This window comes from Nyctereutes procyonoides, unplaced genomic scaffold (genome assembly GCF_905146905.1).
Source record: "Nyctereutes procyonoides isolate TBG_1078 unplaced genomic scaffold, NYPRO_anot_genome, whole genome shotgun sequence".
NCBI classification, from domain to species: Eukaryota; Metazoa; Chordata; class Mammalia; order Carnivora; family Canidae; genus Nyctereutes; species Nyctereutes procyonoides.
The window spans coordinates 4611271-4617270 of NW_026575155.1; positions in this window are offsets into that span (position 1 = coordinate 4611271).

Below are 6000 nucleotides of genomic sequence, written 5' to 3' on the forward strand. Positions count from 1 at the left end.
AAAAGGTATAGTAACTAAAACCATAGGTACTGGCACAAAAATAGACACCTAAATCAATGAACAGAACAGAAAGCCCAGAAATAAACCTATGATTACATGGTCAATTAATATTTGTCAAAGGGGGAAAGAATATGCAATGGGGAAAACGTCTCTTCAACAAATGGTCTTGGGAAAACTGACCAACTACATGGAAAAGAGTGAGACTAGACCACTTTCTTACATCATACACAAAAATAAACTCAAAATGGATAAGGACCTAAATGTAAGACCTGAAATCATAAAATCCTAGAAGAGAGCACAAGTAGTAATGTCTCTGACAATAGCCATACAAACTTTTTTTCTAGATGTCTCCTGAGGTAAAGGAAACAAAAACAAAATAAACTATTAGGACTACATCAAAATAAAAATATTCTGCACAGCAAAAGAAACAATCAAGAAAGCTAAAAGATAACCCGCTGAATGGGAGAAGATATTTGCAAATAAATATTGAACAAAGGATTAGTATACAAGATAAAGAATTTATACAAATCAACACCAAAAGAACAAATAATCAAATTTTTAAAAGGACAGAAGATATGAACTGACATTTCTCCAAAGAAGACCTACAAATGGCCAACACATGAAGAGATACTCAACATAATGCATCGTTAGGAAAATGCAAATCAAAAACACATTGAGATATTACCTCGCACCTGTCAGAATGGCGAAAGAGAAAGAGAGAAAGAGAGAAAGAGAGAGAGGAAAGAAAGAAAGAAAGAGAAGAAGAAAGAAAGAAAGAAAGAAGGAAGGAAGGAAGGAAGGAAGGAAGGAAGGAAGGAAGGAAGGAAGAAAAAAAGAAAGAAAGAAAGAAAGAAAGAAAGAAAGAAAGAAAGAAAGAAGAAAGAAAGAAAGAAAGAAAGAAAGAAAGAAACCACAAGTGTTGATGAGAATGTGGAGAAAGAGGAGCCCTTATGCACTATTGGTGGAAATGTCAACTGGTGCAGCCACTCTAGAATGCAGTATGGAGGTTCCTCAAAAAGTTAAAAATAGAACTACCATATGATCCATAATTCCACTACTGAGTATCTACTCAAAAAATACAAAAATACAAATTCCGAAAGATAATGCACCCCCATGTTTATTGCAGCATTATTTACAAAAACCAAATTATGGAGCACCGAAGGTGTCCATGGATAGATGAATGGCTAAAGAAGACTTAGTATAGATATACAATGGAATATTATTAAGCCATAAAAAATAATGAAGTATTGCCATTTGCAAAGACATGAATGGAGCTAGAGAGTATGATGCTAAGTGAAATAAGTCAAAGACGAGTACCATATGATTTCACTCATACATGGAATGTAAGAAACAAAATAAAGAAGCAAAAGAAAAAGGGAAGGAGAGACAAGCCAAGAAACAGACTCAACTATTGAGAACAAACTGACAGTTACCAGAAGAGAGGTGGGTGGAAGGATGAGTGAATTATGTGTAGGGGATTAAGGAGTGCCCTTATTGTGATGAGCACTGGGTGATATGAAATTGTTGAATCACTATATTGTCACCTAAAACTAATATGACGCTGTATATCAACTATATTGGGATTAAAATAAAATTAAAAAAAAATAAAAGTGCTGGTTGAACATAGATATTCAGCCACACAACTACCTTATAAACTATAGACAACCAAAAAGATCAACAACCACACACCACTCACACATAGATACACACACACACAGAGAAGAAACCTAGATAAATATACACAAAACGTTGTAGGTATGGAAAACATTACTTTTAAATGAAAAATGAATTTAGATATTTTCCCAAATGGAAATGGTGAAGTTTGTTTGTGTTCAATCATGTAATAGTAAAGATCAAATGAATATTTTTCTCAGTTGTTGAAAACTCAGGTGATTTCAATCAAAAAAGTTCTGCTGTTATATGGTAGTCTCAGATTTGATTGTCATTTATTTGAACAGACAATAATATAGTTATTATAAGTAATTCAGAGGGTACATATATGACCTCATAGGAAAAGTTCCCAAAGACATCAGTAATCTAGAATTTCTCAGAAGAAACCAGAAGACCAGTATCCTCCAAAGCAACATGGATGGTAAGTGGCATGTCCATAGCCACCATAGCCACATCAATAGCCACATTCCAGGCCACCATAGCCATAGCCCAGACCACCACAGCCACATCCCAGGCCACCATAGTAGTTGTTGTAGAAGCTCATAGTGTAAGGACTGAAGGTTCAGTTGAAGAGCAAAATCAATTTCTAGGACTTTAAGTTTATAATCTACACAAGGTCAACTGAGTGATATGTAGGGCAAACGACAAGCACCACTGGATTCATGCTTCAAACTAATTGGCATTATAACCATCTCAAGAATTCCTCATAACCAATATATCCAAGACAATTTTGCTGTGTGTCAGGATGCCTATAATGAAATCATGTGCCTTTAATGAAAGGTTTTTCTCCTACTTTGGTGACTTGTTTATTCCAGATGAGAGATCTAAGCTGTATTACGAGCAACCACGAGATCACATAACCCACACATGTTTCATTTCTTCAAAGTTCTTTTTTTTTCCCCCTTTAATAATATCTCCCTTCCTAGTTGCATATATTCACCCTTGGGAGTAAAAGTATAGTTTCAAAGATGTAGGGAAGGTTGGAAAATTCTCCTGTGGAGAAGACATGGTAGAGTCGTATAGACTACAGAAAGAAGTCCTGGCAGAGACTTCTAAATATCTGAATGATTAATGTGTTTTGCTTCGTTTTGTTTTGTGGAGCAATATTATTCACCTTGGTTTATACTTCTCATGTATAGGCATCTATCATTTTGTATATGATCAAAAACCACAGTAGAATCCATGAAGTTTAAATCCATGGATCATGGTTATATAGAAATAGAAAGACTTACTCTATTAGTAATTTGAGTTTAAAAATCTATCCCAGGGATGCCTGGGTGGCTCAGTGGTTGAGCATCTGCTTTCAGTTCAGGGCATGATCCCAGGGTCCCAGGTCCGAGTCCCACATCAGGCCCCCCATGGGGAGCCTGCTTCTCCCACTGCCTGTGTCTCTGCTTCTCTCTCTCTCTCTCTCATAATTAATTAATTAATTAATTAATCTTAAAAAAAGAGAGAGAAATAAAAAAAATCTACTCCAGAAACTCTCAAAGACTTACCGACATGTACCTCCCATTATGGCACAATGAAATAGGTATGCCACTTTTGGTATTCTTGCCCAAAATGTATAACCTCAACTTTGTTAAAACAAAACAAAAAAAAGAACAAGTCTGAATTGAGGAACATACTACAAAACATTTGATTTTTAAATTGTGAATGCCATTAAAGTTAAGAAAAGACAGAAACTGCCACCAGTTTGAGGGAGATTAGAGAGATAAGACAATCAACTGCCATATGGGATCTTGAATTGGGTCCTGGACCAGCAAAAGGACACTAGTGAAAAAAAAAAAAGCGAAATCCAAATAAAATGTATAGATTAGTTAATAATATTGTACAAGATTAATTTCTTAGTTTTGATAATTGTACTTGGTTATGAAAGATATTAACATAGTTCTGTGACTGGGGGAAGGGTATCAGAGAATGTTCTATATATTTTTGTAACTTTTGGTAACAAATTATTTCAAAATAAAAGAATTTTAAAATGTCACTTGATTACATTGATTTGGTTGTTTATTAATCTGTTCATGCATCAAACCTTTAAGACTCAATTATGTGTCAGGCACTACTGTGTGCATTGGAAAAGGAGCTATGAACAAGCAGACAAGATTCCTATTGTTAAGAGCTTATATTCTAGAGTGAGCAAGGGCAGGAAGTGCAGGCAGATATTTGAAACCAAATATTACAAGTGAAGGAGATGATTTCTGATAGCGATGAGTCTATTTGCATAACAAATCAAAGGCTAGGGAAGGTAAATTTAAAAAGAGCACTGGTAAGAGATTACTTCAGACTGGGTTGGTCAGGGAAGGGAAGAAAAGGGCCTAGCCATTTTTGCTATTACTTTCAAGGGTTCAGCAAACCCAAAGCAAGAAGCTCAAGCCGGAAACAGAATATATGCATATCGGAAGAAAAAAGAAAGGTTACTGATCTCTCTGTAATACAAAGAGAGAAAGAGTGTTCCAAGAGGCACTCATAGATCTAGTCAAGGCTGTACCCAGGCAGCCCATAAAGACTGTGTTACTAAGCTTTGGATTACTAGATATAGGAAATAAAAAATTGACTTTCAGATAAATAATTTTTCATATTAGCATATCTCATGTGATATTTGGGAAATCCAATATTCTGAATTTCAGCATTCTGAAATTCAAATTTAACTAAGTGTCCAGTGTAATCTAGCAACCTTAATGTGGAAAGGCAGTAAAGGATAAACCAGGGGGAGGCACTTCATCTGATTTATGTCTCGTATGCTTTAAGATGTAGGAAAAAAAAGAAGAAAGAAAAAGAATTGGGGCTATAAAGAATCTAGAGCTTAGTTTCATTTTACTGAATTTTTGATGACCATTATCAATCTAAGGAGATTTCAAGTGATTATTTGGCTATATACCAGAACTGGAAATGTGAACTGAGATTAATTGGCTAAAATAATGTAACCAGAGTAATTCTGAAGAAACTTTAAATACCATATTAAATCTATAAAACTCATGTAACACAGACTATATGTTATCTACAATGAAGTTAAAAAAACTTAATTTATAAAAAAAAGTTTAAATAGAAACTATAGGCGGGACAAGAACTCAGCTGGGCACATTTGATAACAGGATCTGAAGAAGAGAAAAGAAAAAGCTTGCTAAAAAGGAGCACCTAGTGATATGGCAATTATATCCAATGTGTGGGGCTCAGTGGTTGAGCATCTGCCTTTAGCTCATGTCATGATCCCAAGGTCCCCAGGATGGAGTCTCCCCTCGGCCTCTCCGAGGGGAGCCTACTTCACCCTCTGCCTATGTCTTTGCCTCTCTCTCTCTGTCTCTCATGAATAAATACACAAAATCTTAAAAATAAATAATCAATCAATCCAATGTATGTGGTCGGAGATAGGTAAGTGTCAGTGAGTCTTCCACAATGGAAAGAGAAACTGGTGAATCTGAATGCTACTCAGTTTTAGTAAAACAAAGGAGACTGGTTTTCTAGCTTTGACAAGATTGGGGTGTTGGTGATCCCCACAAGAGCAGTTTTGGTGGAGTGGTGAGGATCAAAGACCAAGGTGTGAGAAAAGACAAAAAGAGCAAGCTACCATAGAAATTAACATGAGGTTTTGCAATGAAACAGAAGAAAAGGAGAGACAACAGCTGGAAAGGCCCAAGAACCCAAGGAGCATTGTTTCCCTCTGCTTTTGATCATGGACTGTACTTCACAACTGAATATGATTCAGAAAATCGCAGCAAACAAATTGCTAATGGAATCTCCTTGGATGCAAGCTCTCAGTTATGATCAGAAAGGCAACTAGGCTCTTCAAAGAAACAAATTAGCTCCAGGAAGTAAATTCTATAGAGATAACCTCATAAATGTTGTTATTAGGGACATTACATCACACAAAACAATGTCTTTTACAGCTACATTAATCAAATACCAAGAAGAAAAAGTTAATCAGAGTTTTGTGTGTGTGTGTGTGTGTGTGTGTATTTTAACCAACTGATGCAATTTAGTAATACCAATTTCAAGTGATGTTCTAAGAACTTAGCCTAGAAGAAAACTGATCAGTATGTTATTGATATTAGTTTTTTTAAAAAACTTATTCTAAGTTATTCCTTGATTAACTGCAGTGAGAAGGTAAGGCTACTTCTATTTTCTGTATGGAAAATCTGAAAATTATAGAGTGAAGATGTCCTCTCCTTCTAAGATCTCAATCCAGGAAACAGTGAATAAAATGACAATAATATGCCCATTTTACAAAAATGAAGCAACCAAAAGACACACATGGAAAGAACATTCAAAAACATACACTAAATAAGAGGTTGGATGGGTTTGATCGGATCCTTAGTGTGAAAATATTCTATT